We start from the raw sequence: 22,949 nt of genomic DNA on the forward strand, positions 1-22,949 counted from the left end.
GGCCAGCAACTCTGGAATATCATATGCAACTGCAAATATTTGGAAAATTGGAAGTTCCCTATTACACAAATCTGTGACTGATCGGGAAGAGCCTTCCAGCTTCTTCAGGAGTACAACCACATGTAGGGGCTGGATTGTAGTCACTCAGTTGGACAGAGCCTGGCCAGGGCCAGCAGTGGACTTACCACAAGAATTCAGTCACCACCAATGCTGGAAATAAGGACTCCCAAAAAAAAAAAAAAGGTGGGTTTTTTTTTCCTTTTTAAATAAAAATAGTGAGATAAACTGCTAAGAAACAGCCCAAGAAAGCAGGTTTGTTCATTTTTACAGTTGTACAGCCCATTTGTCACAACCCCCCATTTCATACTGGCATCTATGGGAGCTCTGTGAACAGCCAAATCAGGAAAATTAGGGAAACCAATGTTGTCTGAATTTTATCAAAGTCTCATGAAAGTAAAAGTGTAATTTTTGTTAATTCAGCAGCTTTTGATATTGCTTGTTATGTTCTGAATTTGTTGTCTGGTATCAGTTTTGATTCTTAAGCCTGTGCCTAATCCCTCTATATTGTGTGTTGTGTTTGAAAACATAGGATTAATCCCAAATTGGGGCTGGTCCCAACCAAGCCTTATTTTCCAATCTCTGCCATCTATCAAGTGATAAATTTGACTTTAGGTAGAGACTGAACATTGATCAAATAAAGAATAAAACCTGTGTCCTGATTTACTGTGAGTTACATGGCACCCTTGGAAGCTGGAGATTATTTACAGGAATAACAAGAATATCCACTGGTTAAAAGAAAACAAACAGGAATTTTGGAAGGAATTGAAAATCTCATGTTCCAGGGCCTATAGAGTTGTAATTCTCCATAAAGGATCCACGTTCTCTGTGGGAGTGAGCCAGGAGCATCCCTGCCCTTCCCTCTGGCACAGGCTGGATGAGATCCCACGCAGATTTTCTGTGTCCCTTGGGGCTGAGAGCTCTGGGTAAGAGGATTGTCCTGCAGGGCTCCTGGGGGTGTTTCATCTCACACAACTCTCCAAGGTGTATCCTCCATGTACCCCAGCATGGATCCCTCCCACCATGGGACATATGTGTGACCCCATCCCATCCTTCCCACCATGGCATCAGTGCTGGTGCCACTGGAGGGTGGGGCATGGAAAAGAGGGCTCTGGGTCACCCCTCCAGCTTCTCACCCCATCCATCTTTCATACTGCCTTTCTTTACCCTGGCAGCAGATGCTTGGATTTAAGGTACCTGGATTTATGTCCCCACCCTGATATCAGAGGCATCTGGGTCTTGGAGAATGAGGGACTTTTATGTCATTAATTAGGACCCATTAGCGCCAAGGGAACTTAAGAACAAGCTCAAGTGCTTAGCCAGATGTGGCTCTTGTGCCAAGTCCAGGTCCTGGATAGTCCCTTTGAAATTAGGGATAAAACTTGAGTGGGTGAGCAGCAGCTCCCCGGGGCTCTAAGCTAACTAAAGGCAAGCGAGAGAGAGAAAACAGAGTTGTAGAAATACAGACATCAGTGTCCCCACTTGGGAGTGCAAATAGTAAAAAGGTGACTGACAGTTTGCTCTTAACCTACAACTGTGACATAAATGTGGCCAAAAGGTATCGCCTCAGGGTCATCTCAGACCCTCCCAGATCCTCCACCCTCCCAACAACACAATACTTCTGTCCACAAAAAAAAAAAAAAAAAAAAAAAGATTAAATGCCTGCCCATCCCACTCCTGTACCATGCAGTGCTTCAGTCAGTAACTACCAAGCCCCTGGGTATGAAGGAAGGAAGGACTTGCTTTACATAGCTCAGAAATATTCTCTGATCCCACTAAAGGCAGTGGTTAATTGTGGGGTGCCAGTTGGAGTGATTGCATCTGCCATCCCTCAAAGCAGCCGGAATGATATCACTCGCTTTGAAATGCCCTGCTGCATTCATCAGTCTGGATGGCACAGAGAAGTTATAACTATACAAGCCATATGGAGGATGTAAAGAACAATTAAGTGCTTCCTGAGCAATGGGACTTGATGGGAAAATGTTTCCAGATGCATGTAATCCATACAGCATTTGACCAGCAAAACCGGGGGCTTGTAGGCACTGAGCTTTTAAGTCTTCAGCTTTGGTGTTTTTCAGGGAAGACAGTTTGGGCATATCCACCATGAAGTGGGGTAAAAGGTGTGGGTTGGTGGCTCCCAGTTTTTCGTGGCCTGGAAAGAGGAGTGCCCGTTGTCTCAAGAAGCTCGTAGAGCAAATCTTGTAGTAGAGGAGCACATTGAGGGGGTGCAGGAAGCTCTCGGGGCACGACATGCCCAGGTTGCTTGAGGGCAAGTGAAGCATGGGAGGGGAGCATGATGGAGAGAGCAAAGGGTTCAGAAGAGAGGGTGTCCCACTGCTGGAGGCCACTGGAGAAGAGCTGGAACTCCCACCTGGAAAGGAAAACAGAAATCATCCAGGCTGGGCTAACTGGTGTCCACAGCCAAGCAATCCTTGAAGGACTCCTGCTCCTGGTCTCCTTGCTGCCAGTGTCCATCCAAGCATAAGCCTGCTCCAAAGACCAGCTCCTGGAAAACGAGAAGATTTATGCATAAATGGTTACTGTTAGCTGGTATTTATCTAAGAACAATATTCACACGTGTCTAATCCCATTCCTTGGACTGGGATCATGGTAGACACAGCTCCACACACACCTGGATCCATACCTGGCTGCATGACCGATAACCCTCCCTTGCTATACACACACTATTGCCATTTCAGGTTCTCTGTTTTTCATGCAAATTCCAGACAGCTTTTTCCCCTTTGGATATAAGAACAAAAAAGCATATTCAGCCTGATGGAGAATTTTTTGTACTTTCCTGCTCACAGGAATTGACTCATTTCACTTGGCTTCCCAAGCAATTTGAAACATTCCCCTGAATGCTATCAGTGTCTCCAGAAATTCAAACTCACAAGTCATGTGAACGTCCTCCTTTCTGGAAGGGATGAATGAACACTTTCAGAATTCGGGAGAAAAGAAACCCCAAGCAGTAAAAATGAAGCAGGGACAGGATGGCTGCTCCAAGGTGGTAATGGTGCTCAGGAGCAGCCAACCCTGGTGCTACACAGATGTTGGTTTCATCTCCTGCCTGTCCGCCAAATGAGAGAGAGCCAAATGTCCGCTGCACACTCATTACCAAATTCTTCCAGAGGGGTTTTCCCCCCATCTTTATTTTAATTTCTTACCAAAATCACTGGGAAAGAATGTAAGGGAATGTGGATCCATTTGTGCTACTATTTACATTCAATTCCAACCAATACAACGCCTGGCTGGGATCTGATCTGACTTGACACGCAACTGGAGACCCGAAATCAACTGTAAAATTGAACCACATCTGCTGGTATAGCAAATCTTTAAAAAAACTTTAAAACACAAAGATTTTGAACATGATGCAAATTAATTTCCAAACTCCCAGCAAGCAGAGCCTCTCACAGGTCAGCCCTTGATCACAATAATCCAGGAAAGTTTTGTGGCATGAAGGTCTCACCCTTCCCTGCTGATGTCAGTGGCTGCTTGAGTCCTGACATCAGCAGGGCAGGATCCAGTCCTCTCTCCATGGACATGTCCTGATGTCCTCCAGGGTTCAGGGATTTTGGGTCATGTAAAATATGGGATTGAGCTGATATTTGCGTGTGAGGCAGCAAGCAAACCCCTACATGGTTGGATACAGCAGAGCAAAGCAGGGTCAGTATCTGCTGCACGGTATCCCGAGCAATAACATCGCCCTAATTCCACAGCAAGTTTGGGAATGGGGATTGCAGCAGAAACAATGGAGCAGATCAATGACCAGATGTTTTCTGCCCTTTCTATTAGGCTTAAAAATAAAAATTCTATGGCAATTTTTTTTTTGTTCAGCATGTTGATCATAATTTCTTTTAATTTATCTCCTGGTTTTAGAACTTTGGGATTTCAGTTTTACAGCATTTCTTCAGAAATGTATTTTATTAGTAGTAGAACTGCAGATTTTGTTATATTTATATCAGTCCAGGAATTCCACCCTGAAGAAAAATACCAATTACATTAAACAAGAAAAAAAAATCTAAAAATCCCAGGTAGCTCTAATATTATATGTACAATAATATTTTAGCATCTTTAACCTTGCAGTTGCTGTTGTTTCATTCCTCATGCAGCTCATCCACCACCTCCTCTCCCTCGGCAAACGAGTTCAAAAAGGGCTTTTTGCATGATATTTTCTAAGAATAAAATTAATCAAAAACCTATTAAAATACTAATAAGGCTGCTGCTACTACTACTAACAATTAATGATAATAATTTTAGTTCTTTTTACAACTGATAAACCTCTTAATTTCTCCCGAATCTGATTTCTTTGTTGCCTCGTTTCTACACCTGCAGAACGTGAATTCTTGATGTGATTTTTGCAGCATTTCCCGTCAGACACAGAGGTGACTTGGTGTGTCCCAAGACTTTGAAGAGTTCCTGACATAAATGAGTTTAACTCGCGAGTTTAAACCTAACTTGGAGGGCTCCAATGTGCAAACGACCTGTTAGTTTTTTCCCTTCGGCGCTATGAATAATCTGTTTTCAAATAATTACTTTCTGAAGCCGTTTTTCTGGGAAAGGGCTGTAAAGAACCGGTTGCTCTTGTCAGAATAAAGGAGAGCATTTTCCCTGAAAAACTCCCTCCTCTTCTCTGCATTTCTGTGCGACTGTTGCATCCTAAATACCAGATAATTTTATTTTCTCTTGCATAACGCATTTGTCGGCGCAGAAGCTACCGCTGCAAAAAGCACGGGCGGTCACCACTTCCCCGTTTGTAGTTGATATTCCAACCTGATTGGAAGCAATTAGTGCAACAGGATCAAAGCCAGAACAACCTGGTTCCAAATTAGCCTCCTGCACACGCAGATATTTTTTTCTGCCTATCTAACTGGTTTCAGCCGGGGGCTGGAGCAGCCCGTACCCTCATCCTGTTCTTCCCAGCTTCTCGCATCCATTTTCACAGGTCTTTTATCAACACCAACGCAGAATTAACTCCCCCCAAAATCAGGGATTCATTTTCTGGGCGCACCTCGTTGTCTTTGATGGTTTGAGCCCCCCGAGGAACCCCACAGGGAACTCCGGGCATGCGGCCGGGAGAGCCAGAGAGCGGGATTCACTTACCCTGGCTGTCTGCACCGAAAGCCTTGAAGTCCAGGGCGAGTGGAGGTCTCCACTGGTAGGTCTCCAGGAGCCCGTCCAGGACCCCCCTGCGGGGTGAGAGCGCGTTGAACGCAGCAGCGGGGCCAGTGGGCGCGGGGGGCAGCGGCGGGGCGTCCCCGGCCCTTACCTGTTCCTGCCGGGGTCCCGAAAACCTTTGGCGAAGGGATTCCTGTCGATCTTCAGCTTCGTGATCTGCAGGGTGAAAGCGAAGGGGCCATTGGGGAACGGGGCGGGCTGGGACTGGCGGCCGCGGCCATCGGGGCTCTCCATCCCCCCGACCCCCGGGGCTCTCCACCCCCCCGGCTCCCGGTACCCTCCACCCCCCTGGCTCCCGGTACCTGCTGGTTCTGGTAGGCCGTGACGGTGGTGAACTCGGTCTCCTGGAAGCAGAAGGTCTGCACCCCCTCGGCCGGCAGCGACTGGATCTGCGCTAGATCGAAGCAAGAATCCTGGGCGATAACGTGGACGCGGGGCTTGTACTTGTGCATGGACTGCAGGATGATCTGTGCGGGGGGACAGGCGGCTGAGTCCCCTCGGAGGGAGGAGGGCAGGAAGAAAACCCGAGACGAGACTCAGGAAGTACCCAGCCCTGAGCCCCGGGGCAGGAGGGACCGGCCCCCGCCTTCCCGGCGCTGCCCCCCGGATGATGCTCTGCCCCTCCCCAGGCCCCCCGGCTAAGCTGCCCCACACCTACGTGCCCCTTGTCGTCCATCTCGTTGTTGGTGAGCTTCACACGGTCGAAGCTGATGATTTGCCTCATCCAGGTCTCCCCAGAGCAGGGGGAGTCGGGGTGGATGTAGAGGCGCGGGGTGATGCGGGAGTGGTCTGTGTTCCCCGCCACCATCCACTGCGAGCTGTGATAGATGTACCTGGTCCGGGCCGGGCTGCATCAGGCGGCGGGAGCCTGTCCCCACTTGCCCCCCACACCCATGCACACCTATAGATTCTATAGGTGCATGCGGGCCCCCCAGCATCCCTGTGTGACCCCCGTGTCCTGCTTGGACTGGATGGGTCACAGATCACGGCCATCAGCGCAGGAGGTCCCGTGTGGGTGTGGGGGGTCCCCGTACCTGTATCTTTTGGAGTCCACGGGCATGACGTCGATGGCGATGTAATATTGCTGCAGCGGCTCCAGCCCCTTCACCTTCACCTGGACCGACGGGAACATCCTCCTGCGGGCACAGGGACAGCGGCTGAGCGAGAGCTGCCGCTCACAGGGCGAAAAGGGGCTGCGAAACTAGGAACGGGCGTCAGGAGGAAGGAAAATTGAACTCAACGAAAATAGCGGGAAAAGGGGAGAACTAAGTGAAATATCTCAACAGAACAGAGAAACCCCAGACAATGAAACGAAACAAAAAAACCCCAAGAAGCAACACCATCCTCCATGAAAAGAAAAGAAAAATAAGAAAAATAAATAAGAAAAATAAGAAAAATAAGAAAAATAAGAAAAATAAGAAAAATAAGAAAAATAAGAAAAATAAGAAAAATGAAAACCAAAACGGAAAAGTAAAGCCCGAGCGAGGCGGCGGGGGCCGGCCGGTACCTGCCGGCCTTGGTGATGATCATCTCAGTGCCGATGTCGTGGAACCTCCTCCAGAGCTCGGAGCCCTGCAGCTCCACCTGCATCCTGCCCGCCCGGCTCTCTGCACTGGCCTTGGGCCGCTTCTCTGCGAGGAACACAAAGGGCAGGGGACGGCTAGGGAGGCTGCTGGGGCAGGGGGCGGTCCTCTCTACCCACCGCCCCGGGCTCCCTCTGATACCCACCCGCCTCCGAGGCTCTGCGACCCGGCCGGCAGCCGGCGCCGGGCTTCTCATCACGACCCTCCGGCACCTTCCTCTTGGCCGAGCGTCCCACCAGGGCTTCCACCGAGAAGGCGTGAGCCCGGGAGCTGAGCGCCATCCCCTCCGGGCTGCCAGGGGTCCCGCCGGGCGGCAGCGGGGCTCAGGCGGGCGGCGGCGGCTCCATTCCGGCCGGCACCCAGCGCCCCTCGCCCGGCCGCCGCACGGCTCCCGTCGGGGGGGTAGCGGCCACGGCGAGATCCTCTTGCATCCAACTGAGTCAATAGACGGCTGCAGCTTCCTCTGTTTTGGAAACTGGTGGGAGCATAAGAAACGCTGAGTGACATTTCATGGGAGTAACGGGGGGGGGTTGGAGGGGGAGAGAGGGGAAAGAGGAGCCGGCCCCGTCTAGGATCAATAAAGGAGTTACTGTTCTCCGTTAAATAGTAAAACCCAAAGAAATTTGACATAATAGCACACTAGAGGCCACTTTTCCAACAAAAGTGCAAGTAACGTTTAACCAGAACCAGCGCAAATGGGAAAAAGAAAAAGAAAGAAGGGAAATGAGAGAAAGGGGAAAGATTAACAAAAAAGAAGGAGAAAAGGAGAAAAGGGTAGAAAAAGAAAGAAAAAGGCAGGGAAAGAGAAATAAACGGGGAAAAGTAAAAGAGGGAAAAGGGGGATACAAGAGAAGGGAGCCGTGCCCCGCCTCTGGCCCCGCCGGGCTGCCCCAACAGGCCGGTCACTCGCGGCCCCTCTGGTGTCCCCGGCACGACAAACCCGGTGCCACCCTTGGGCTGTGACAGCGCCGGACAACGGTTCCGGCTTTATCTCCCGTTTTTCCTTTGGTTTTTGTTTGTTTGTTTTTGGGGTGTTTTTCAAGGCAGCCCCACCCGCTCCGCCACCCCCCCTCCCCCCCGCCCCGGCTCCGCTTCAAAGCGCGGCCCCGCCGCCCGCGGCAGCTGCGCTGAATTAGGGGCAGAAATCCCCGTTTTCCACTCGGAGAGTCCCGATAAACTCCTGCGCGGCTGGGCAGGGCAAGGTCGGGGCCGGGGGGCTCCGGCCGGGACCCTCAGGTGCGCAGGGAAAGCGCTGTGCGGGATCTGTGCGTCATTTTCACCCCCGCTCCGGGGACCTCCCCGCCCTGCCCAGGCTGGAACCCCCCCCCGCGCAGGTTTATTTTCCATCCGGGACCCCTTCCCAGAGCCGGCAGCAAAGGGGATTCTGGGGCTCAGGTGGGTTTTGAGGAGAGGAGAGTGGTGTTCCCGCTGAGCTGGGGGGTGTCCAACCCCCCTATCCCCTGTGCAGCCCTTGCCCGGCAGCCTTTCCCTGCACCAGGGAGGTCAGCCGGGATAGATGAGCCTTAACGGGAAAAAAATGTGGAAAGGGCAGCTGAGAAAGCAGGTTGAGGAAGGGAGAACTGCCACTGGGCCCTGTGGCTTTGGGACAGGCAGGGGATGGGGTGCAGCATTCCATACTCTGCTTCCAGGTGCTCCCAGAGTCGCAGGGAAGCCCTGGTACATCCAAATGTTTCACTTTTCAGGATTTCTTGTTCTCTGTGTTAGAGTTGCTGTCCTGATGCACACATTCCCAACCTTTGGGCTGGCAGCAGGTTGTCTTTGTAAAGAACATGGAATGCTTTGGGTGGGAAGGGACCTTAAATCTCATCTCATCCTACCCCCTGCCATGGGCAGGGACAACTTCCACTATCCCAGGCTGCTCCAAGCCCTGTCTAACCTGGCCTTGGACACTTCCAGGGATCCAGGGGCAGCCACAGCTTCTCTGTGCCAGTATTTATTCCTAAATGTGTGTTTTAATTGTCCCAAACTCACATTCTTGTCCTCAAATATCCATCCCAAGGACACTCCATACTCAGCTCAGGGTGGACATTGCCCATTGATGTTAATACACATTTATAACTATTTACACCTTTTTTTAGCACACATTTACATACCAAATTCCTGGCATATCTCACTGGGACAGGGATTTGAACAGGGAAAAGATCTCAGAGGAAGTGAAGGGATGCAGATACAGCTGCCAAAGGCCCAAGCTCAATATCCAGCCTGGACACCTGGTTGGAAGCCACCTCCTTCTCCATCTGCTGACCTTTCTCCAGTGCCTGCTCTGGTGTGGGCAGTACTTGCAGCCTGATTGGGGAGTGGAAAGCTGGTATCCCAACTTCCCAAAGTCTGATAGTTGTAATCTGAATTATAGGTGGATTTGGCCTTGTTACTCCATCCTTCCATGGATCTCCATCAGCAGTGGCCTCTGATGTGGTTTTGTTTCCTACAGGAATGTCCAGGTGTGTTGGGAAAGATGAAAGTTTCACATATGTAGGTTTAGCAGAAGGCTCTCTGAATGTGGAACCTGAAAGCAGAATAGAGATTAAAGCAAGTTTTTGATATAGAAGAATAAAAGATGTCTAAAGTAAGAATTGCTGAGACAGTTGTCACTGGACAATTAAGAAAGCAAAGGTTAAGTCGAGTTGGAAAGAGGTTTTATGGCTGGAGCAAAGGATATGTTGACCACAAACAAAAAAGATGTTTTTAGCAAGCAGAAATAGGTCTTAGAAAAGCAAAAGATACCATAGGCAAACAAAAAACATGTTTTACCAAGAAGAAACAAAGTCTAAGAATTTTCCACTGCAAGAAAACAGAGAAACAACTTTAAGCTGAAACTGTAACATAATATGGTAATATTAGTAGTTAGGCTATAGGTAAATGTAAAGATATTGTGTATGATGCTGATTGGTTGCTATGTATTAAGATGCTCAGCAAAGAAAACTATATAATGCATTATAACCAGAACTATTTTGGCTTCAGGCATGCCTATATGCTGTAGCTGGCAGCTTTAGGCTTAGCTCTGTTGCCCACAACTCACGAATACTGTAACTTGGTCTATGCAATAAACGGCATTCTGAAGAGCCGCCTGTTGTCCCAAACATCCTTTGTTGACATATCTCGTACACAGGTGCTCCTGCCTGATGCCTCTGTGGGACAATGTCCAGCCTGCTGCCCATTCTCTGGAATGTCATTCCATAGGATAAACGTTCCCTGTCCATAGCAGGAGGGTTGGAATTTGATGTTCTGTCAGGTCCCTCTAAACCCAAAGCATTCTATGATCCCTTGTGGCAAGAAGTGGATGGAGAACAGGGCAGGGGAAGGAAATTTGGGGTTACCTCTTGCTCCTAGGCAGGATCAGCCCCACCTATGCAGATTTAATTCTTCTTACAAACAGAAATTAATCAAATTTTATGAACATGTTCATAATTAGAAGAGCATAAGCTCATGATTTCAAGGTGACCGGTGGGTCCTGGCCAGCACTGATGGAAGCCATCTGAGGGCATGGAGTGTGAACTTTTATCTCTGTTGACATGGCATATTATTAAAAAGTATTTTGAGTAATCTTTGATTTCCTCAGCATTGCAACACATTTCAAGAACTTGGCCAGGGATCAACCGAGCCTTTTTAATTTCCTACACTGAAAAATAAAACAAAAATCAAGCCAGATTGAGATGATATAATCAGGAACATTTTTAGGGTTTAGGTCAAATTAATGTGTCAGAGAAGGGTTTTCAGGGGACTTGGGGAGCTTTAATCTGTCAAAGGCTGACTCAGAGTCTGCTTGGTCTTTGTAATCTTATTGTCTTTATGGAATTATGGGTTGGAATGTCCTGAATTACCGTCATCAGAGAGTCTAGCAAATAATCAGTTGGCATAAAGTTCAGAATAACTAAGTTAATTTTAAAGCAAGTGTTGCACAATATTCCAGAAATGTTTGCTTAACTTGGAAATGATCTTTTAATACTGTCCCTTAATGTGTGAAAGCACTCAGGTAACCTCCAAACACAGACTTGCCTGTCCACTTTTGGGGCAGATTTTAGGAGATTGAGTTCTTTTCAAGCTGTGCTCAATTTTGCCAAGATTTGCTTTGCATTAACCAAAACAAAAGCAAAAAAACAACAGAGCAAACCAAACCTGCCTTTTGGCTTCGGGGTAATATTTTAATATCACCTGAACTCAATTATGCATCTAATACTTATCTTTTTTATAAGTCCACTCCATCATCAATTTATATAGAGCTGCAATTATAAATTTGGTATGTGGATATTTTTGGTTCTAATGGATAAATTCAAGGATTGCTCGGGATAAACTCAAGGGTTGTTCATTCTCTGCTCCATGAATCATTAGCAAGAAAATACATACCCATTTAATATTTGGGAAAATCCTGGTTTCCAGCCCTGCAGTCTCTGATCAGAGCGATGCAGCACCATTACTGAAACCCTGGCTCCCAGAAGAGCCTCAGCCATTGCTTCTCCAGTGTTTAATTAAATGATGAGTAGTCAAGTTTACAACTGGATGTGGGTGCATCTCTCTTCCCGCTGGCTGTATGTGAGGTGGGACACACTGAGCAATATTTTGGGTGATGTAGCTCCTCTTCTCTCGCAGGGAGCACAGCAGAGAATCCTGGGCTGATCCCATGTCCCTGAGTGCTCTTCCCACCCCAGCCTTGGTGGCACCAACTATATCCACCCTCTAAAGCTCTTCCTTCTTCTGTAAAAAAGCATTTTAGGATTGATTTATCTCTTTTTGCACATGCTAACTTGTTACTCCAGGGCTCACCTTCCAGTTTCCTTTTTTTCCTGGATACCCAACCTTACTGCTACCAGTGAATAAAAATGGGATTTTTTTAGATCCAAATCTATTTGCTTGTAAGTTAAAGAATCCCAGAACAGTTTGGGTTGGAAGGGACCTTAAAGCCCATCCAGTGCCACCCCCTGCCATGGGCAGGGACACCTTCCACTATCCCAGGGTGCTCCAAGCCCTGTCCAACCTGGCCTTGGGATCTTGGGACCTTCCAGGGATCCAGGGGCAGACATAGCTTCTCTGAGTAACCAAAATCTAACATATAAATATGTAATAAATATAATTGAATATGCTGCCTCACATCTGTCAGGGGTACCACCTGCACTGAGAAATGCAACCAAATATCCAGTATTTCATTGTGCAAATAATACCCTTTCCTTGGAGGAAAAAATTAAACTTACAGATGAGACTGTGCCACAAAGAGCTGCCATGACCCAGCCAAGAAAGGGATGGGAGGTTTATTATGGGAGGATGTAAGAGCTGGAATTAAATGGTTTCTAAATGCCCTGGAGAGGCTGCAAAGGGGAGGATCTGAGGCAGCTGAATGACCCTTCTGGGGGCTGGAATAACACTGGGTTGGGTTCTACGGGAGCTGCAAATGCCAATATTCAACTTGAATTTTTGTAAACGAAACCACCATTTCATAGGAGTCATTAACTAATTAGTCATTAACAGATTAACAAATATTTCTTTTCCCTAAAAATCTTTCAAACAGAAACATCTGAAGACTGAGGAATTCTTGGCAGAAAACACCCGTGGTAGCGTAAAACAGTGCTCAGGAGATTGTTTTCCCTGATGTTCTCAAATATTCCATTCCCCAGCACTGCTTTAATTTCATTCCATGATTATTTTGCCCCTCATGAACTTTGAAGAACCTCTGCTCTTCTGTGACTGTCCTCTCTCCATCCCTGCTGAGCTGTGGCACCTCTGGGCTGACTCCATCCAAACCAAGAGGTGATGGCAAAGTATCCTTGTCCACAGGACAATCCTGAATTTATTCCATGGCAAAAATGACAGATCTGAGCAAGAAACGAGCAGTATATGGTGGTGGCTGACCAGTGCTGAAGTTTCTTGGTTTACCTCCTAAGGAGGTCCTTCACTTCCATATATGCTGCATTACTTAAAGATAAATAAAAATAAATCTCTGCTATGTTATTTTATACATAACCCCCCCTAGAGTGTGCACAGGGAATAGGATTAAACCTTAAGGAAATGATTCAGTGAAGTAAAAACAATACAGACAGCTTTTGGGGAGAGTTAAAATTAGGGCACTTGGATCACTTCAGGATGAGAGAGGGGCAGGCAGTGTTCACCCTGACAAGCAGGGAAGTCAAAGAAGGGTCAATAATGCCCATGTGGGGTGGGGTAAGGATGAGACTACAGTGGGACCTGTTCCCACAAGAACCTTCCTCCAGCTGTGGCTGGTGCCCTGCTGAGTTTCTCCAGGACCTCCAGTGTGATGTAATGGGACCTTCTGTGAGCTATCCCACTGCAACCTCCATATATTTTGTGGAAAAGCAGGATTTCTCATCTCTGTGCTGTGAGGAACATTTTTTATGTGGCTTTTTCCAGCCCAGCTCCTGGCTTTTGGGTTGTGTGGGAGAATGAGGAGAAGCTGCTCCATCCCCTCTCCAGCCACCAGCCTTCCATCCTTCCAAGCAGCTCTCCCACCACTTTGCCTTCATCACACCTTCTCCAGAGCTGAGAAATAAACCCAAGACCTGCCCCCTTCCCCCTCTAAGTAACAGGGAAAATTCCTGATGCATTGAACTTTTTTCATAATACTTAAAGAAAAGACCTAAAGAATGTGTAATAAGGGGGGATTTAGAGAGGGCAAAATTCAGCACATGGATGAAGTAGAAAACCTTTAGAATCGCACCAAAATGAGTCTTGTCTGCCTTTACCTCAGGGAAGGGCTCCAGGGAGGGAGATGGGGTGATTCCAGGTGAGCTCCAGGACCCCCTGTCCCCAGGGCCAGCCCTGCTCTCCTCACTGCTGGAATATGGGGAAAGAAAAGCTGGATTTCTAGGTTTAGCTGCCAGGAATACCACACAGAAGCAGTGAAATTAAAGTACTTATGGGGAAACTGGTACTGAGTTATTCCATATTCCTGGGTGTTATAAATGCCAATCCACTTTGCCAATTAAATATAATTTGGTTTATTAAAAAAATAAAATTACAGAGTTTCGATAAAACTAACAAGCGGAGTTATGGTGACGATTACCCGGGATCGTCAGAGGGTGAACAGAAAGCAGCTTCTATTGCACCGCAATCCCCCAGAGTTCACAAATTGGCCCCTTCTGGGGTCCAGGTTTTATACAGTTTATTTTGCCCCGGCATAGGATTTCCTCACAGTTCTTTGTTTTCTTGGGGTGGTTATTCAAATGCATCACTGTCCTTGGTCTGCTGAATGGGGTCTCCTCTGGGAGGGAGAAGTGTCAATTTCTCTCCTCCGGTGGGTGAATGGAAGACAAATTCTGAATGAACAGACGTTCCCCTCCTATGATAAGCGTGATGGCCCAGCGTTCATGGCTCCTGCATCTGGGAGGAGGACTGATGGCTTATCTTGATGTGTCCTCCATTCTGATGCCAATGGCGAAATCTCCAATTCCTGGCATTGCATTGTCCTCCTCTGAATGGCGGTTTCTGGGTGCTGCCTGCCTTGGAATTAGTCAGTTCCGTGTCTGACTTGAACTAGTGATACATTTTACAGAACATATTTACAGTTTGCATGCGTCAAAACATGAATTAACATACTATATTTACTACAATCCATTGAAACACGAATTAACATACTATATTTACTACACTGGGTGTGAAAAATGTAGAATGTTAATTCATGTTCCTATAGTTAATGAAATTTATTGAAAACTATAAATTACTGTATATGTATATGTGATAGATGAGAACGTGTTTCAGCATGTCTTGTAACATAAGGTTGAAACAAAAAGGCAAGCACCACCCTAGGTCCTCTTGTTCAGAAATAGAAAAAGGATGAATGGGCAGCACTGGGAGGAAACTCTATCGAGATAAGAAATCAGCAGAGCCATCAACACAGCGGGCCACTTCCCTCCCAGAGCATCAGCAAAGGTAGCAAGAACCATGGACACTATCTCGACCATTCATCAGCCATGAAGACCTATAGAAACTGGGCATTAACATCTGAACTGAGAGAGAGAACTCTTTTCAGCCTAGCTGGAGACACCCATGGACTTGAATAGCTAGCATGAACACTGTGAAAAACGTGAGATGATTAATTCCTATTCTTATGGTAAATTGGAAAATTATAAAGCTGTATAAATTTATATCAGGTAAAAGTCTATGTTTTAGGAGGTTTCTCCATTCAGAAGGGAACAAAAGACTTTGCAGCCTTCTCAAGTATTGGGAGGAGACCTGTTGAGATGAGCCAGTATCAGCAAGTCACACCTCAGGAGCCACCTTCACAGACCATCAAGCAATATCACCCATATCTCGAACATTCATCAACTATAAGGATCCATAGAAACTGAACATTAACACATGGACTTGGGAGGGGAGCTCTTTTCAATCTGACCAGAGACGAATTTGGGTTTGAATAGCTAACCAAGAAACAAAGGGAAATATGGGGAAATATTGCCAGAGGCAGAATAAAGAGTATAAAAACCAAACATGGCAAATTCGTGTACCCAGCTAGAGACACAGACGGCCAGGGTCTATGTCTATGGGTCACCCTTGGCTCTCTTTTTCCCGGGAGAAACTCTGTCAAGTAAGTGTCGCTGTTTGTGGGGGGTTTTTGTTATTGCTTAAAATTCTGTAATTTGATTCCAAATTTTGTGATTTGAATTTTTAATAAACCAAATTATTGAATTTGGTAATAAATTGTCCTGGCATTTATAACAAACACAAAGGGAAATATGGGGAAATATTGCCAAGGGCAGAATAAAATGTATAAAAACCAAGCCCCAAACTGGGCAAATTTGTGAACCTAGGGGGAGACAGCAGACGGCCAGGTTCTGTGTCTCAAGGTTCACCCTTGGCATTTTCCTGGGAAAAAGACTGTCAAGTATCTTCGCTGTTGGTGGGTTTACCGAAATTCTGTAATTCAGTCTTTTGTTAATAAACCAAATTATTTTAATTGGAATATTGTATTAGCATTTATAACACTGGGCAAGAGCTGGGCACAACTGGGGCCACCTTCCCGTGCTCCCTGCTCAGCATTCCGAGGTCTGGGAACCCCAACTGGGACCTGAGCCCCAGGAGCCCTCTTGAAGGCAGGAATCTGAGGGCAGAAAACCTTTTTAGGGAGGAGGGATGTTATTTTTACCCAATACAGCCTGGGATCTTTAAAGAGTTACTGGGTACCCAGAGACACTCCCTCAGTGATTCAATGGCTTTGATTACATCATCTGCTCTGAGAGGAAAAAATGGGTCAATTCTCCCATTATCACTGGTATGGGTTAACACAGTTTGGTCTTTAGTTGAAAAAGAATATGGACTATTGCCCTGTCAGGACCTTGGATTTTTTTAGAAAAGCCAAGGACCTATCAAGGGCCAGATCTTGACTATTGGCATGTGGTTTGACCACTGAGAAAACAGAATGTGACTTCTGGTAATACCCATATAAAACTGAGGCTTTGTTCGAGCCCTCCCTCTCTTTTCTCCTGGTGAGCCACCAGGTAACATTGTGGGCAGCAGTGGGGCTCAGTTTAGGCCTGCTCCGCCTTCAGCAGCTGGCCGGGCCCGGCGGGGTCTCCGGGAGCCGCTGCCACAGGGAGCGGCCGGGCCAGCCAAACTCTTCTTCTCCCTGGCTGCCAGAGGGGGGAGACGGGAGGGTCTGGCTCGGCAGGGCTAGCCGCGTGCTGGAGGCCGTGGCAGAGAGGGCCAGGCCATGACTGGGCCCGATAGCAGCTGGCAGCCAAGAAAAGGAGCTTGCAGACTCTGATGGCAGCCCTGAGCTGAGCTATCTTGGATCGGATCGCGGGGTGGAAAAAAAAGCATCCACCAGCTGCCTCTACCAGCATGGCTTTGAGATCTTTGCAGCTACCGCCCGGCGAGACCACATGACTACCGCAGGCCTGGGCAAGTTTTAACTCTTTCCTGCCAGCAAATGGAACTCCCAGAGCACTGGCCCTTCCTGAAGTGAGAACAGACAAAGTGATTGAACTATAAAGAGACATAGCATGAAACTGGAAGTCAGTGAAAAGTGAGTGAAAAGACTATTTAGAACAAAGGAGAAGGAGTGGCCTAATTTGGCTGGATGTCTCTAGGAAACTATGGATAATGGACTATTTTTTCTTTTAACATATGAATGCTCTTGGGGGGATGTAAAGCTCTAGTTAAGTGTTATGAAGCTCTTTGCTCTTAAAGAAAAGGAGATTTTTAGGTTTTTTGAGATGAAGATTGAAATGAACAGGACTTATGCCTTTATTAATATTCAGCCCTTTATTAACGTGATCAGCTGGGTGGTAGAGCCCAATGGAGTTCTTCCACGCTGCCATAGCAATCCGGACGAGCAGGAATCATCACTCAGCTGCAAGCAGTAGGTGCCGAGTCCTTGTTCCCATGGGAACAGCTAGAAGCTCTCTCTGGTCAACCCTCAGAAGGCAGAGTGGTGCAGGTCTGTCACTGAAGTGCAAAGTGGCAGACATCAGCTCTTTACCCTCATGGAAAAACCTTGAGAGTTTCTCTCTGAATCTGTCACTCGAGTGGCCCAGTCCCCACGCCCATCAGACTCTTAATAGATCATGGCGATTTCTCAAACCAGGTCAGGGGGTGCGTCCCCTCCTCCTTGGCGAGAGCATCTCCTGGCTCTTTCATCGTGTCTAGTCTTCCATCTTGGGGTGCCCTTCATCTCCAAAGAATTCTCTCCCAGTGTGCTGTGTGTTTGTCTAATTTGCATATGCCTTCCTTGAGTAGGCAGCATGGGGGGGGGGGGGGGGAGCTAGGTGAGCTCTGATTACAGTAGATACCATCAGGACAATCACTAGCTTTTAACATGCTAATTCAGAAATGCAGGACCGGCAGGATGGCTGCCCAGCAGGGCACTACAGCCTCTGTGAGGACGGCAGCTGTCTTAGTCCCATCACAGATGGGGGGTCACCTGTCCCCGAGGCACCAGGGCCCTGGTGCCTCCCATTGCCTTCTCCAGAGCCCCGTGGAACCACCTGCCCAGCCACGGCTCCTGCCAACAGCGGCAGGGCCGGGCGGCGGGGCTGTCGCTGCCCAGAGGCGGGGGCCACCACACCAGCAGCTGCAGTGGCTCTGGCGGCCGCCAAGGCATCCCCCCAGGGCAGGGCCCCGCCTATGGTGGCAGGGGTCCGGCAGCGGCAGCAGCAGACACAACCCCACCACATCTTGGGCCACAGCACCTATACAGGGGCAGCCCCTAGAGCACTCACACCCACTGAGAATTCATTCATAACAAAGATGATTTTGGAAATAGAAGACAATCTTTTTTTTTTATCCTAGAAGAGGCATCCTTAAACAGTACCCCTAATAAGCAGACATGGCCCATATGCAGTTTTGGGAAAGCTGCTATTGGGGCAGGTTTCTAGGCAGCTGTCTTTGTAAGAGATGAGACCCAGAAGACAACTTTTATGTTGTTAGTGGAGAAATTCCATAGAAGTTTCTAAGAGAGACTCCTTTTCTAAAAGAACTGATGAAAGATTATTTTTGAATGGTAAAACTGTCTGAAAATTACAAGTTTTGTCTTTATGTTGTGTTTGAGAAAGTAAACCATTGGGGGGGGGAGAGTGCTTTGAAAGCTTTCTTTTTTTTCCCTCTTTCTTTTGGTGTGTGTTAATAAATCTATTTTTTATCTTTAACTTGAGCATGTTTTGCCTTTTCTCCTAATCTTATTTTCACAATAAGAAAATATTTAAACCACTACACTAAATTTAACAAGCAAAGTTCAGCGAATGTGAAACCTCTACAATCACCAAGATTTGGGGTGAGGAGGATGAGGATTCACAGCACCAATACACATCCCAAATGTCCCAAACAGGGCCAGCTTGCCAAGCCCATCTGGACAAATGGTCCTCAGTACTGGGGTCTGTGCTGCAGGTCCTTCACCTGGGGTCTCTCCCTCACCAGCCCTGTGATGGCAACATTCCAGACATTCCAGACCTGGTGCCCAGGTTCCAGCTGCCAAACTCCCTATGGGGCTGTGTCCTCACTCAAGCAGGAAGAAAAGACCCAGAGGAGGCAGCTCTATGGCCAGGACATGGGGCAGGACAGGGGCACTGGGGAGACCTGTGGTCTTGGTTGGTGACTTCCACAGTGTGGACAAGAGCCTGTTTTGGAGTTTGGCTTAAAAAAATCACAGAATCATTGAGGCTGGAAAAGATCTCCAAGATCATCAAGTCCAGCTTTTGACTGATAACTCCCATGCTTACTACACCCATCATAAAGTGCCATGTTCATGTTTTTGAACACCTGGTTTTGTGACTCCACCAGTTCCCTGAGGTGCCTCTTACAAAGCTTAACCACTCTTTGAGTGCAGAAAAAGCCATGGATGGGCAGGTTTATTCCTGCTGGAATTGCAGGTTTCTGGAGCTTGTTCTTCCACCACACCAAACCGTCACGTCTGCACTAAGCTTTGCTCCCCCTTTCCTTGGGTTAGGGCAGGTGATTCGAAACATGTTGTGGTGATTTATCCCAGTCCCGCTAACTCCGATGAAAAGTGCTTTTCCAAGTGCTTTGTTTCCACTCATTTCTCTCCATTGCTGCTGGGTCTGCCCCACCAGCTCTTTTCTGGCCCCAGGACATGCTGAAGGCTTTTCCATCTTGCCCTATGTGCAGAGATAAACTCAAACTCTGTCCTTAAACCAAGCCCACACCTGTGTGAGACTGACAGAAAACTCTTTGTTTTGCTACTCCATCCTTGGTTAATGCAGCTAATTATGGCCCTAAATGCAAATATAGAGGGAAGATAATGAAAGCTTGGAAGGGCTGAGACTGGGGAGAAGGACAATAAATTAAGAGGTTTGCAAAGAAGCTTTCACTCATCTTCATGGTTTGGATTTGAGATTGCACTCGGGTTAGGAAGCACCTTTTGAAATTAAACAGAAAAGATAAAATCTTAATATTCCATGAGATGTGTCAGTACAAATATCTGTCAGCAGAGATGTAAAATAATAGCTTTAAAAGCAAGGAAAAGAACCACATGAAGTTTTGGGAGCAGGGTGATGTCACCCCCCAGCCCAACGAGATATTCTTTGTGTTGGAAATTAAAGCTGCATGAACTCCCTGTGCAAAGCTGGGTGAGACTGCTTTTTCAGCCACCCCCTTGGGGAGGATGGGTATTATTTTCTGGTTTTAATTTTAAATTTATAAATAAATGTGATTGACTTGCCACTCAATAGCACTGAGTTGTGCAAAATAAGGATAAAATCTGCCAATTAAGTCTGTCAGTGGCTGGTGTTGCTGGAGCAGAAGAAAATCAGAATTAGCTGAACTGGTCAACAAAATTCAGCTTCATGAGGAATTTCAGCTCAGGGAAGAGGAAAATTTGTCCCCATGGTATTATCTCCCCTTCCAAAGTTTCCTCCTGGCTGCACTGGGTCACAGGCTGTAAGAGTCGGTCCGAAAATCCCTCATTTCTGCCTCACGACTGTCAGAGGCCGAGACCCTGGCCCATGGACCCTGAGCCACAGCACAGGCCAAGTTTTCCCTGCACCTGCTGTCACTGGACCAAGACGCCCTCCTCAGGGACCCATGCATGAAACAATGGGGGATGGTTACGGTTTCTGGCCATGTTTGTAAAGAGATGTTCCTGTACTGACCGTACTTGGTAAGACCTGAGCTGCACCGCTCCCCCTATTGTGAAAGAACACCTGCGATACCCACGAAACATCTCCCCCTTCCTGGCATCTTGCCTCTCGCTTCAAAAAGAACTATAACAACCCCACCAGAAGAGCAGGCTTTCGAGGCCTCCCCTTCGGACAACGGCTCCATTGACCCACGTGCCACGAAGACTGCGAAGGTGGTCTGTTGGTATCGGCGTCACGAGGACTCCCGTCTGTCAGTCGGTAGCTATCATCCCTTCTTTACCCCCTTTCTCTCCCTCTCTCTCCCTCTCTTCTTTCCCCTTCTTTTCTATCGCATAACTGTGTGTATCAATAAAGATACAATTGATTTCACTTGAATTAAGTTATCACTGCCTCTTTTTGCACTCTGAAATCAAAACGAACCATCACGACCACCCTTTGGCTCGTGACACAGGCTATGGACTGTAAATTATACAGCCCAAATCAAACCCTCTTCCGCATTAAGGGCAGAAGAAAACCATGCAATGATTTAATGTAGGAAACAGCTCAAGCTATGGCTTTCTCTTGTTTGGGAATGTGGACAGTCGTGCTGAGATCCCCAAACCACTCCAACCCATGGAAATTAGCACATAACCATCTGGCCTGGTGGCTCAACACCTCCTGTGGCTGTAAATTCAAACCCCTGAAACCTTAGCAGGGGATTTGCTCGGAGAAACTAGTGGAGTCCTCGAGTAATGGAAAAACAAGGTGAGCTGGGAAGGCCTTGGGAGAGCTTTGGTTCCAGGAGGGAGCCAGCTCCAGTCAAGTATCCCTTGGCTTTCAGCAGGGAAAGCGGCTCTGCAGGAGCATCTCTTCTTTGACTCTTGGTGTCCCATCCATGGCTGAGCTTCCCAGGCCCTTCCCTGGGATCCACCACCTCACCTATCTCTGTTCCCTTTGCATTTCTCCATCCACCAGGATGCTCTGTCCCAACTCCAAGACTGTGCTCAGTTTTGGGGTCACAGAGCCAATGCAGACATGGAGCAGTGATGCCAGCTGTGGTTTCTCATCCAGGGTCTCCAGGAGAAAAGTGTGTTGGTGCTCAAGGAAAGATCCTCCTGTGTGAAATGTGAAATCCTCCACTGGGAACTGCAGAGTTTTCCCACCCTTAGTTGGAGCCCATGCTGCAGAGTGGGAAGGTTCAGAGGGGACAAAATCATTTTTCTTGCTGTGTGGAATACACTCATTTTAGTTCCTTGCCTTGTGTGGGTTTTTAGCTAAGCTGAAATTCAAAATCAGGAATATGTATTTAATATCTCCAGTCGGGAGCATCTGCCCTCGCCAATAAATACTCTGCACTACCAGCCATGGCTGGAAGGCTGAGCCATGGTTATGGCTCACCCACAAAAAAATTGCTTTTTCCTAACCCTCAAGACCTGGAAGTAGCAGCTGAGTCTAATTTGGGCTCTGGAGCAGGTTTTACCCATGGAAAGTTGTATATTCCTTGCACATCTGGTTGTATTCAGGGGGATGTTGCCTTTCAGTGCTGCTTCGGTCTGGCTGTGCCCCTTTAGTTCCTGGGTAAATCTTCCCTTTCCCTATGGGAAACCCAGTGGACATTGTTTGGAATAGAATTAGTAATTGATTAGCATTCCCATGGGTGGTATCGTTGGCATTGCTCATGCCCTGTGCTGGGGCAGAGCGGAGCTGTGGGACGGGGAGATGTTGGGAAGCAGCAGGACCAGGGCTGTTCTCCTGGCATCTCAGGGATCAGCACTGCTCAGAGCTGGAGCTTCCCACCCAGAGATGTGTCAAGAGCTCCTGCCAGAGCTCTTTGGCTGCTGAAGAAACTCAACAAGGAACAGCTCCCAGCAGGGTTCAGTGGGCACTGGCTGATGGATCCCAGTTGGCTCAGAGTGATCCTTTCTCCATCTTAAGGAGCATCTCTCCCTCCCATGGCATTCCCTGGCCCAAGGTGGTTTGTGTTCCCCTGTCTGGGCAGCTCAGAGTGGAGGTAAGAGCACTGAAAAATGGGTTTTCCTCAAATTGTTACAATTCAGCTTAGAGCAGGGTGGTGGTGCTGGGTTGACTGTTGGACTTGATGATTTTAGAGCTCTTTTCCAACCTTAATGATCCCAGGATTCTGGGAGATAAAGAATGGATCTGCTCTCCTCTAAATCATAGGGAATAAATACACAAAACATAGACCTGGATTGTTTTTTTCCCTCTGTGATATATAGCAGGATTAAAATGCAACCAAGAGAATTAGTAAAAAATTAATAATTGAAAAACTTCTGTGTCCATGGGTGGCAAACAGAGTTGAGTGACAGAAAAAGGGGTTCCCTGTATCCATGGGTTTTCCCTCCCGAGCTCTCACAAACCCTCCCACAGATCTCTGGAGCTGTTGTATGTGTGAACAACCCCGAGTTTGAAAACTCTCTCAGTTTGTTTACCTTCCCCCAAATCAAGAACACATTGAGAATAATTTGCAAGAGAAAAAAAGAAAAGCTTCAATTTATCAAGGTTTCCAATCAACAAATAATATGAAATCCCTTCTCCTACCGGGACACCTGCAAAGCTCCTGCTGGGATCCCGCCTGTGC

General features: G+C 47.5%; 1 pseudogene; it reads right to left on the reverse strand.

Annotated features, from left to right (window-relative positions):
• Window positions 1-400: 400 nt before the first annotated feature.
• Window positions 401-7,835, reverse strand: LOC134564869 (T-box transcription factor TBX22-like; annotated as a pseudogene).
• Between the last annotated feature and the right edge of the window lie 15,114 nt (window positions 7,836-22,949).

Source organism: Prinia subflava (assembly GCF_021018805.1).
Source record: "Prinia subflava isolate CZ2003 ecotype Zambia chromosome W unlocalized genomic scaffold, Cam_Psub_1.2 scaffold_22_NEW, whole genome shotgun sequence".
NCBI lineage: Eukaryota > Metazoa > Chordata > Aves > Passeriformes > Cisticolidae > Prinia > Prinia subflava.